Source organism: Lathamus discolor, chromosome 1 (genome assembly GCF_037157495.1).
Source record: "Lathamus discolor isolate bLatDis1 chromosome 1, bLatDis1.hap1, whole genome shotgun sequence".
Taxonomy (NCBI): Eukaryota; Metazoa; Chordata; class Aves; order Psittaciformes; family Psittacidae; genus Lathamus; species Lathamus discolor.
In genome coordinates this window covers 112,830,090-112,843,127 of record NC_088884.1, presented here as the reverse complement: position 1 = coordinate 112,843,127, position 13,038 = coordinate 112,830,090, and the positions used below count along the sequence as shown (strand labels likewise).

Sequence of the window (13,038 nt, the reverse complement as noted above, 5' to 3'; positions counted from 1 at the left end):
TTGGTGTTAAATTAAGAATGAATGAACATGAAAGCAACAAAGTTCAACCAGATGATTTTCATTCAGTAAACCAAGACGAGTAGTCAGTTCCCATTACTCTTTTTGGAGAGCTTATACGTCCAAGAGTCAAATTTTCACAGTTAGATCCCCAGTTGCAAGGGTGATAGCTTTGATTCATTTTTAATGAATGTCTCTTCAAGCTGTTGATAGAACTCATCAACTGCATCTTTGTCATCTGCTATCGTAGGAGTGTTAATCTGTATGATCGACATATTGACTGAATTTGCTAGAAAAAGAACTGTAATGATTTTATTTCTGATTGGATTACATCCAGGCTTAGACTTTGATCTCCTCTTGAATATGACAAACACAGTGCAAGTTTCTTCTAATTTTTTTGAGCTTAAGCAGCAGCCCGAGTAGCTGTTCATCATCCTAGAATGACACCTATTATTCCACTGCAGTGCTGATTCTATATTTATCTACTTCAGATCTTTTGAATTCTTTTGTCACAATAATGTGCTTTCTCTCCTCACCCCCCCCTCACCCCCCCCCCCCCCCCCCCAAATTTGATGTTCTTAGATTAACGCTTGGTCTGCAGAAGATTGGTGGTACAATCATCAGAAAATATCTTCCGAGAAGCTTGGTAAAGTAATGCTCTATATGACCAATGACTCTATATGACCAAATACTCTATATGAACCTCTTCTGAGCTGTAGTGTCTTACTTTCCATCATGGGAAAAAAGGTAAGAGGATGAATTTGCTGGCCACAGCCCTGCCGTGCTCTTTTTCTAACCCAGAACCCTCTCCAATTGTTATCTACCCAGTCATGCACACCTCTTAAATTTTAAGGTTTTCCATTTGCATGTACCATGGTCAGAATCTGCAGTTTGCATACTCTACTGATCCTACAAGTAATGAACACCTCATATGACAAGAGTCAGATGACTTGGTGAATATTTGTTCCACAAAAATAGAGTGATGAAAGTGGAAACACAAAAGGGATGAAAATGAGTTTGGTAACTGATGGAGTGAGTCACAGTAGATGGAGGAAGAACACAGCATTTGAGAACCAAAGGGAGAGTTTGAATACTGAGCAAGTTACTTTAAGGAATGCATGTAGTAAGCATTGCTTAGCTGTAAGTGGGAGCTGGGTGAGCGCTGTGAAGCCTCCAAAATGTTGCAGATCTGGTTGACACACCTATGGTCAATCTTCTTTTGCTTCTCATAACACTTTATATTTAAATTTGATCTGGAAACACAGCACATGTCAAATACTGAAGCTATAACTCAAGCTCATTTTTAAACTGATTGCATGCTTCTTAGAGCATGTTTCTCTTTTGAAGGTACTCCTTTGCAACAGAGCACAAATTGCAACTTAGGGAAAAAAATCAGAGCCTTGCAGAAAAATACATAGTGGTGTTAATACCTTCAGTCCAGTCTGTAATTTCTGCCACCAATCCCTCTTCATGGGAAAAAGAAGGAAATGAATGGCAGGGTCGAAGACTGCCTGTTATTGATCATTATGTGATGTCATTAGGACAGATTCTCTGCTTTCTTGTTTGTTTTTTTTTTTTTTCTGTTTACCTGAACACATTAGAATTTCTGTCTTAAGGATTTGTTACCTTTAAGCTGTGATGATGATATTTTAGGAGACTACATAAATATCTAGAAAAAGATCCTTCTGTGACTGAGTCCACCCACTGGTCTAACTCTGTCACCCATCTCAGCAGGTTCAGCAGCTGCCTAGAGGCTCTCCGTATGATCGTAGAAACCTTTAGATGATGACAAAACCACTGCAATGTGAATTGAGACCTGGTGCTGGCATTAAAAGCAGTATTTGTTTAGTCTGTTCTGCTCAGGTTCTTCACATACTTCGCTCCAGAGCAATCCTGTAACGCAGGAAGTCCCATTGATTTCAATAGACTCTTTTGCTTAGAAAAGCTGTGCATGAGATTTGAAAAGTAAAAATTTGTTACATCTAATCTTCTCCCAGAAGAATTTCATAAATTTATGTAGCCACATGTTTAAACTGCTTAAAGTGATATCCTGGTACTCTGTAAAAAATTTTCGCTATGTACAATATAAACCCATAACCTTTGCCCCAGATTTCTGAAATGTAGAAAAAACCCTATTTTTTTCCTTCTAATTTTTGCATTACAGTCAGCAATTATGATCTTTTATAGACAATCACCCACAGTTACAAAAAATCATTATAATTTTTATTACCAGCAATTAAAATACAACAGCAGTGTATTTCATTTCAGATGCACTTCATTCTTCTCGGGGTCTACATGCTTGTAGTTGCAGTATCATAAAAATCAGTATGAAGTAGACAGAAATGCAAAAAGGTGAATGAGGATCAGTGAAGAACTTGGAGAAACCCCTTGGCTGGATCTTATCTCAGAAAACTTAGAGCATATCTGCAGCATTGTCAAATCTTACAGAACTCATTTTGTACAGCCATGTTATTATGCACTTTATTTCTATTGAGTTGTGGGTTTGGGGTTTTTTAATTGCTCCTGAGAATACAGAGAAGAGTCAGGTAGTGAAAGAAAGTCAGCATAACCATTTTATTTAGAATCTAAACATTTTTTAAGATAGCCTAAGACAACTCACGTGTCCTCATTGTTTGGAAAGCCTGTATAAAAGATACGGTGACCAAATCCATGCTGCCAGCATGAAGTATGGTGCTGACGGATGTAGCCATTATTTCATTTCTGGTGTGAACAATTGACTATCATCAATACTTGTATTAAATATTAAGGTTGCTGTACCTGCAGAAGCAGAGATGACAACTTTCTCTTTGCCTATTGCTATTGCAGCTCATAACCGATACATTCTGGTGCACTGGTAAGTTTTACTTAAGATGTACTATTCCTGACTTCATCTGCACAGACCCTGTGCAGGATATAAGCAATATAGTATGCTGGTCTTTTGACTAAAAGTCACTTTCTACCCAGAGGAAATGCAAGCACTAGGAAAGTAAGCAATAACACTGTATCTTGATCAAAGTAAGTAAGCACATTCAGGCTGTTCAAGCCATTCCTAAAAAAGCAAGGATGATTTTGCTGTAATGGTAACAGAAATTGGTGCAGAATGTGTGGTTCCTTTTTACGACACAGTCCTGGTGTGACTTTGAGCAGTGATGGAATTACAGAGTTTAGGCTTGGAAAGAGCTCATGAGGTTATTAAGTCCATCTATCTGCCCTGAAGCAGGATCAGCTGTATCTCTGCCAAGGTGTCTAACTGCTCTTAAAAAACATTCAGTGTCTGAGGCTCTAAAACCTCTAGGCAGTCTGTTTCAGGGATTAATTCATCCTTTTCTTTAGGAAGACTTTCTTTTTTTCCTCTTTTTTTTTCTCCCAATGTCTAGCTTAACCCTCCTTTAGTACAATTTAAGCCTGTTACTTTTGTCTTATCCACCATGAACTCACAAATATTTTCCTTCATTTGCAGCAAGTTTTTAAACATATGAAGAATGTCAGTGAGTCTCCACTCTTCTCACCTCAAGTCTAAGCAGTATGTAAACAATTCAGGTGTGTAAATCCATGCTTCAGAAATTACTTAGCTGGGTGGTATACTGCATGTATCCCTTTGCCAAAGGAAGTGCTCAGACCTGCAAAGCCGTTGTTAATATCAGACATTGCACTTTTACGAACAGGGCTTTTGCAATTGCCCATTTCCATGAACAGTCTTTTCAGTAGTCTTTTCATTAACAGCTTCAGCAAGAACACAATGTTTTTGTATTTAAAAGTCAGCCAACTCAGCTGTTTACCTCTGATAGGAGAGAGGGACAAATGGCCAACTGCCAAAAGGAATATTTAAATGTGAAATTATGATTCTGAGATTTACCTAAGCAAAAAAATTCCAGAGAAAACATCCAGAGATTCATAAGCACCAGTTTGTGGAAGCCCTTCAGGAAATCTGCATTTTGAAGTATTTTAAGAAACATGAAGAGGTTGTGGGGGTAGCAAGTTCAGAACAAGGCTTCCCTGTATTCAAGAGGGCTAGAGAATAAGAAAACTGAAACATGCCAACTGCTTTCTAAATACTGACAAAAGAGTTTTATTCTAATGGATTTTCCAATGAGCAATCTTGAAGTTTTTACTCAGAATTTACATCTACTCAGTCTCCAAATTTCAATGAGATCTCTACAGAAGGAATAAGATTTTTCATGTATAATTTATGCTTGAAACATACCTCATGTCATGAGGACATAAACTGTTAAGAAGAAAGTATGCTCCAATGTAAAACAGTCAATAGAAACACTGATAACCAGCAGGTTGCCTGATAATTCTGAGGAGTTGTGTTCCTCTGTGCTTTGTACCAGTAAGGAACCCTCCCCTCTTGACCTCCAGAGACAACTGTTCTTTCAAGAAGAGAATTCTGAATACTAAGAAATGTATTCAAGTAGAAGTAAAGGGAGGCATGCAAGAGGGAAATGATTCATTACCATAACTGAAGTAGAAGAGTAACCCATTCATATGCAAGGTCATCGGTTGTTCTGTGTCATTGTGCTAATGAATCACCGTTTGTTTATACATTGGGAGTAGTACTTTAGCAGTACAGAAAGGAAACAGAGACTATTTGCAGCAGGGATTATGCCAGTAATTTTACTGAAAACTTCTAATTCTGAAACACCTGACTGAAGAAAGGGCTGTATTCATATCTAAACCTGCAGAGACTTCCCCGCTTCTCTGGGCTGTGTGAGATTTAAACATACTTGTCTTAGTGCCAGATCTGTGGCCATCTGACCTGAAGCAGAATCTGACAGTGCAGACACTGATGTATTATGAACTGCCAAAAGTACAAACTAGGGAGTACAATGTTTGTGCTTCTTCTACAGCTAGAGTGTTCATTAGTGGTTTAGAGGAGAAGAGAAACAGAAAGGCTGTGACAGGGAACAACTTTACTGGCAATATGACTAATTTATGCTTTAATTTTCCATCTAAAGGTCTTAAGAAATAAGTTACCTCAACTATGAGCCATTTATTCCAATAACTCTCAATTTGGGATTTTTGTCAGTGTCTTCAAATGTTGCCAGAGAACCTGAACAAAGAATCTCTTAGCTTAAATTCCTAGGAGGTGATCCCTTGATTTGATTAGACCTGTCCAAGGGGCTGCTCTCTGCAGAAGACTCTTTTGCAAGTGAGCTTGGTGGAAACCTTGCAAACCTAAAGAAAACCTAAAGATCACAGGATTTCTGATCTGACCCAGTGCTGAATTCCAGTTAAAGCCAAGAGACAAAAGAAAAATCAATAAAATACAGAAATATTTTTCTGATAAGCCCTATTTTTCTTCCTCAATATAGTTTTGTTTTTTGTTTTCTTTAACTAACATGATTTGAGAATTCCTCAGGGATAAATTCCAAGGTCTGAATGTAGTTCTTTGAGCTGAGCACATTCTCAAGAATCAGTGTGGGACTGGGATTGCAACCTGTCTTGGATGAGCTGGTTGCAGTGTTTAATCATAGGCCTTCCTCAGCTAAGAACTCTTGCGTTAAATGCCTGACTGGGTTGGAACTACATAGGTAAAACTGGCAGAATTTCAACCTTTGCTTTAGCAACCCATTTTCAATCATGGTCAGTGTATTTGGGAACCCCATGTCTAAAAAGAAACAATGTCATCCTTTAGCAGCTTGACATTTCTGAGATTCTCAGATTCTTGCAGCATTTAAAAACCAAAACCAAAAATGTATGACTTAAATACATTTCCTTGAGGTTTGGAAGGAAATCCTCCTTTACTAACCGGGTATATAAAGCACAAAGTATTCACCCACAGACACAAATTATAGAAACTCCAAATATTGGAAAGATTAATAATTACACATTTACAGGAGAATTATAGTCAATGACATTGCAAAATGCCTTTCCCCCCCCACTTTGTCACTGGACCCCACTACATGGATGCTTATTCTACCTGATTATTCTAAACCATCTGAAATGCTGTGAAATAGAATTGACAAAAACAGGAGACTGGATTCATTCAAGGACGTTCATGTGCTTCTCCTTGTTTACTGTTTAAATACCATGTGATGGATGAGGAGTATGTGCCGGGTGCAGCTTGTATTTTTAACAATTGTTCTGAAACCTGCAGGGGGTCACTTACATGCTTCATGCAGCATAACCACAGGCCTCCCAGTGCATTTCACTTCTTGATGTGCAGAGGTAATGCATGATTCAAAAATACCTTCCTTCAGACCTCTGCTGATTTTCAGACAGGAAAAAAAAACACCCAGGAAACAACTTCTGTACAGATTTTCACATCCTTGTGAAAACTGAACAAGGTGGTACTGCAATACTTCAACTTTCAATGCCAGATCTATGAGCGAAGGGCAAATAATTACCCTAAAGGAAAAGAGTACAGACAGGAATGGGGCAGATACTTATTTTGGTACTCTAGAGAGCCACATACATCTGGAAAGAGCCTGGTGCTATCTATCTGTGTGTACCTGAGGAATGCTCCCCAGCCCTTCAGCCCTGGTAGTTGTTACAAGGCATCAAGCTCATGTTACGGCTCAGCTTTCCATGTGAGCTGTAAACTATAGCTTTGCTTCATTACTCCCTCCTCTAAGTCTCTGGGAAACGAGAAGGGAGAGAACTCCCAGGCTTCTGGTGATCAAGTCAAACATCCTGTTACAGGAAAAAGCATGGAAGATATTGTACCCAATTAAAAACAACCAAAAATGTCATCCAGCATAGATACCCAGGGAAAGCTTTAGATATATCAGTACATCCATAAAACTATAGTTCTTGTTTTGAATTAAAAAAATGAAAGAATATGGTGTAAGGAATGGTAGGAATAGGGATTATGAGTCAGCTAAAACAGATGAAGAACATTTTAATGTTACCTTCAGGGGAGAAATTGAACAGAATTTTTAATAGTTCCACAGTCACAAATAGTTAAATTAATACTACTAGATCCTTCCTCTAGTTGTAAATTTAATCAGAGACAATAATAACATTTTCTTCCCCTCCCTCTGGCCTAAAATTGTGGGGGAAGTTATTTGGTACGCACTTTGCAGATAAATATAAGGCAAGTAGTCATGCTTGTTACTTAAGGTTTTGATGATTAAATATATTAATTACTTCATGATTTTATAAACTTACTTATAGAGTGTCACCTACATTTAAACACCTGCTTTACATAGTTATAGCTGTGGACTAATAACTTTAAAAAATAGCTCAAGGAAACTTCGTCTTGTTTGGGTTTGGTTTTGGTTTGTTGCTTTTCTTTCCTGTTAGACTGTCAGGGGAAAAGATAAGATAATTGCAAAAATCAGTTCAGAATGTAACAGAAAAAAACCCACCATAATACCTTCGTCTTCTGATTCATTGGAAGAATGGGAAGAAAACAGAAGAGACAGTATAACACAAATGACCTTATGTGGATAAAAACTATCTGAGTTGTTGATAAAGGTTTGGAACAACCTGGCTAAACTCTATGGGCTTGATATGTCAGCTCTGCATCAGAAGATTTACGAGGGAGAGCAGGTTATGCTCAAACATTAATACTCTACAGGGCAAAAGGAGTCTTCCCCTCTTTGCAGAAATTCCAAGGGACTATTCAAAACCTCAAGTATTTAGTCTTCTGCTTCTTTCCAGGGCCTACTTAATCATAAATACACTAAGCTCTATCATCAGCATGGCTTGGGCTAGCCACAAAAAATAAGCCCTAATTTATATCTTCACTACTAGAAGATGTTGCTAACTCTTCTAACAGTAGTTGAACCTTTTGTTTTGACATTAGCAAGCCACTATCCTGCACATGTTACACACACTAAAGCAGTTCATTAAATAAGGCAATCAAATGAGGCAATTAAATAAAGGTAAAAAGGAATGAGAAAAATATGGGGACTGTTTCCACCCTCCTCTCTCAACCTACCTACAAACTGGTGAAGAAGACTGTATTTCTTTTGGGGTACAACAGTTCCATAATCTTCCTGTCACTCCAATGAGAAAGTTACAAAACTATGTCTATACTAATAAACTAAGCAATGTATACTAATAAACTATGTATGTTTTTGAAGCTTGGCACACACTCATCTCTACAGCTGGATTACCAAGACTGTCCCTGGCATGGATTTGTCCTGTACCAACTTATTCTCTTCTAAGCATCCAGGGATGTTTAAAGTGTTAATACAGCCCCAGAGACACTTCCAGTAGCAATTTAGATAGAAAGTAAAATATAGATATGGCTTATACAGGGCATACACATCGGTATGCTCTCTTCAGACTACAGGCACAAGCAGCAAGCAAAGCATGTAGAAAGATGAGGGCATCAGCACAAACATAAATTTCCATCCCATCGTATACTGGGCCGCAGACGCCCAAGTATTAATTATTGATATGTTAATTTCTTTTGGCCATTCTTGCAGAACACCACAGGCATACATAATATCCATTCCAGGCAACAGTGTTTCACCTTTCCTAGACATGTGTGATGTAAGGCAGTCATTAGAATATGTACGTAAGTTTTATAAAGGATCGTGCCATAGTTCACTGAACAAAACTCTACCATAAAGTCTCTCAGAGTAGCACACATCTGGATGTCACTGAGCTGCAAGATTATAATGCTTAGTAGGCCAGTGAAGCATAAATACATGCATTGTTAAAATTTGCTTCTTTTAAAGGGCTCAAATACATATGCAGTTCTTATAAAGATCCCACCTACTGGCTTGGAGAAAAAGATCTGTCCAAATGTAACTTGATTGAAAGGGGTTATCTTGAATTTCGGTGTATTGCAGAGTAATTCTATTAAAGAGCTGAATTCCTCATTTTTTTCCTCTACTAAGGACATTAATCAGTTCCTTGGTATGATATTAGTTGCATTTAACCTGAAAAGAGATGGGTTCAGTCATGCATACATGACTAACTCTGTTAAAACATCAACAACAGACGGAAAATCTACCATTTAGATTTTAACTGAACTACACAACTAACAAAGGCCATGCTTTGAGATTCAGAGCCCTAAAATGCCAGTAATCATGGTAAGTCTATAATAAACAAAGAACAGTAAAGGCAAAGGATGACACTCTTGATGTGTACTTGACTGAAAAGGAAAAAAAGAATATATACAATATCTTTAATTATAATTTAGGCTATACGGTAAAGGTTTTCAGAGACACAGTTCTCTATTCCAAGAAAATCAAGAGACATTTAAACAACCTGAACTTTATATAATCAGAGTCCTGAATTCCACAAATTAACAGATGTTAATTTTACAAGGTATTTTTACTCCTTGGTATAGACTGACATTTTGGAATTAGACCTCTGTCTTGACAAAGCCTTTGATTTGTTTTGATACAAGGAAGATTATGAGAAGGGTTAACTGTATATACCCTGATGTGTTAAAGATTCAGAGGACAAATCTGTCTTCACTGACTGATAAGGTTGATACCATTGGGAACTAGTGAACTCAATCCCACCATTTCTTTCTGCCCTGCTGTCTTCTTGATTATGCAGGGCAGAAAATGTTTTTCAAAAGAAGCAAAGCAGAGTGCATTTCTCATAGGGGTCCAGTATTTCCCATGTACTTTTGGTTTATACGTGCTAGCTTCAGAAAGAGGTTCAGAAATTACCATCTACAAAGAGTGATAAACTATCTTTGAGAAACAAAGCCTTGCTACCTCAACATTCTAACAATAAGTCAAGGAGTGGAAAGGCCACTCGCATTTAAAAACACCTAGTTTTCCCTCACAGCTCTGCAAATACAATTTGTTGCTAACTCTAAAACAAACAATTAACACACTCCAAAAAAATATATATTTGGGACTGCGGTGGCACCAGATAATGATCTTACCTAAAGTAAGTGACAACTCTGTGTTCATCTATTTCGTCAATTTAGTCAAGTCACTAGTGTGAGGTTTGATGATCAATACACAGATACATTTTGCCATATTAGGATATCCATTCGCCCCCTAGCATCTAGCTGTCATCCCAGAAGGGTATGGCCCTTGTAGGGTTTGTGACATAACTGTCATCCATCCAAATGCATAAAATGGCAACTAGATGCCTTAGCTTATATATGTGCACATAGATGAAATACTGAAACTTTGAGACATTTGAAGTGGTTTTCTGTGGTGGCAAACTGGATTTGTTACAATTCAGATCAAATTAGGTGCACCACACAGGTACTTTTCCCTTGCTGAACTCCCTTTTAATCCTTACTCATAAGTTCCTGACTCATTCACCCTCTAGAAATGAAACAGAAAACAATGCCCAAGCCTAAGAATTAATAATATATCGATCAAACTGCATTTAGAACTGCATTCTTTAGAACTAGCTTAATAGATTGAAGATTTATTTGCTATTACTAATAGGTCCCTACAACTCCATGTATCTAAAATGACAACCTTTGAAAATGCAGCCGCTCACCAGACTAGTCAACCAGCAGAACAAACCTGCAACCTGTTTGCAATAGCCTGCCCTCAATTTATGAATCTAGAACTACACCAAATCTTTAAAGTCAGAGAACTCTGCCTGGGCTATTAAATCGGTAGCCTAGATGAATAAAAGTAAGAGTGGGCAATACATCCCCTGTTTAAATAATCCCAAGTTCTCTCTCTCTTTGGCTGAATAGATATTCAGGATTTCAGTGTACAGTCATGTGTGTCCCAAATACTTAACTCAAAATGCAAATTATTTAGGATTTCTATCTCTTAGATTGTATCACAGTGCTACTGTTAAGACAGTTTAACTTAATTACAACAAGCTACTAAAACTGACTTAGACTGCTACAGAAAAAAACCCTGTACATTTGGGATTGCATTTCCTTCCCCTAAAATTCTGACCATGGGTCTTTGCAGGCAACGCTGGGTTTTTTTGAGCACCAAGGGATGTGGTCTCTGAAGTTTAAATTAACTGGAAAAATCAGCCTTCCTGGGTCACACTCATGTGATCAGATAGCAGGCTCAGATAGCCAGCTTGTACCAACCTGAGCTGAGCTAGAATCATTGCTTCCAGCAGGACTTTTGGTTTTGCATCCTGAACTCCCACAGCTGTTAATGCCAACAGGACCCACTCTGGAGATCACTAGGCTCCCTATCTGTTTCCTACCAGAGACAGCATTTAGTTACATGCTGTAAAACACGCAAGTAAGAGAACAAGCCAAAGCCTTTTTCTAGAGGCACAGTTGCTGGGGAAACCATCTTCTCCCTGTATTCACTATTTGAATAACCCTTTAGCTCTAATAAAACAAACAAACAAACCATGCTCAATTTGCCTAGGAACATGCATAGCATTAATGCTTTTTTTTTGGTTTTGTCTTGCACTTCCAAGGAAACTGTTTTCCCTTTGCAGGTTGTACTAGTCAGTGTGCCTATTTTCTGTCATTGCATTCCCACATTTATTTTTCAACACAGATGTAAACCAAATTGATATAGTCTAATGCCATGTGTCCACACATTTATACTACCTTGCTTCAGGAAAGGTAAACTGTGGAGCTTGTTTTAGCCATTCCAACAGAGAAGCCTGTGTACCTGTAAAAGCTGATGAAGTGAGTGAGGAAATAGAAGCAGCAGAAGGAACTTGACAGATGAAAATGGAAATTATCTCTCTAAGAAACCCCTTGCAGCCTGATTCTCCCCATCTTAGCAGTCTGCATTTTGTTGCTGGTCTCAGACTCTGGAGATGTTATCATTTAAGAAACACTAACCTTTCCTCTAGCCTTAACCAGTCTCAATTGCTTTAAACTGCAGTGAATGAAGTAGGTCAGGTTCAAGCCTGCAAGAAACTGTCACATCTTTGAAACTTTTTCAGAGGTCCACATGCTTATGTCTTTAAGGCTGTTTGGCCTGACTGAGTCTTCTGCAAGATCACAGCTCTGCTTTGCATCTCCTTGCTTCATGAGCTTAACTATATCTACATAGGAATCTAAATTTTATCTTCATATTATAATAGAATTGGGGTATTTATTTGAAATTATTTCTTACTTTTTAACACTGTGTAAGCACTACTGTGTTTATATACAACTGTTATTACAAGGTTCTTGAAAGACATAGGAACATAAAAGAAGTATCTCCCTAATATTGCAGATTTTGAGTAACCTCTGTCAGCAAACATCACAGCCTAACAGTAGGATATATTTTATAAACTCATAGTAGTGAATGAAGGCTTGTTTCAGAATTCTTGCCCTGATTTTGCAAACTGCAATTATTAGTCAGCTTAAATGCACGCGAATTTCTCTGTTACATTTAACGCCAATACTCCTTAGCAATTGTGAACAGTTGGGTTATTATTTCCTGCTCTCCTCTGAACTTACCCTTAAGAAATTATTTTGGAGGAAAAAAAAAGCACAACAAAACCTCATCTTGAATATAGATATCAAGAACAAGAGGAGTGCAAGCTGAAATAATCTGATTTACAGCAATAACAGACTGAAGCTACCTGCTAGTTGATTTAACTACAAATCATCATCCAGAGCAACCACCAGTTATGCAGCTTGAGATGAAGCCTTTTTTTCCTGAATCATAAAACAGACATAAATGACCAAAATGTATGATGAGTTTGTTAATTAAAACAGTGGCAGAATTCCAGTAGGACTACTTTATGAAGTTTATTACAATACAAGTTGTTCTGAGCCTAATAATGAATGGTAAATTACCATATAATTTTACCAGTTTCCAGAAAAGATGATTGTTAATTTTTACCTTTTAATAACAGAACATGAAAAAGTTCTTCCTAGTTCAATTTAGTCTTTCTTAATGTTTTTCCTCTCTTTTTGTGAAACATTAACTAAGACATTTAAAGTTATATACAAGGAACTATTCCTTGCTGTTCCTTCCAGGGTGGAATTATGCACTGCATGCTAGTCTCTCTAAAGTTATGCAAGAGTCTGCATGTAGGATTACTGCAGTCCCTGGAAAGAACAGAGCAACAAGACCTAATGGGCTGCCTGTTACCCAGCTGTCTCTTTACATTTTGCATGTACTGCAGTGAGGACTCAGTGCCTTCAGCCATCCAGGAGCTGCCCAGCTGTGCAAAACAGAATGCACATTTAGCACATTTGGAGCAAATCTCATTTTGCCAGAGCAAGAA

General features: G+C 37.8%; 1 long non-coding RNA gene across 1 annotated transcript in view; it reads right to left on the bottom strand.

Annotated features, from left to right (window-relative positions):
• LOC136020322 (uncharacterized) overlaps positions 1–13,038 on the bottom strand; it is a 76,984-nt gene that overhangs the window by 37,054 nt on the left and 26,892 nt on the right. The window lies entirely within an intron of this gene.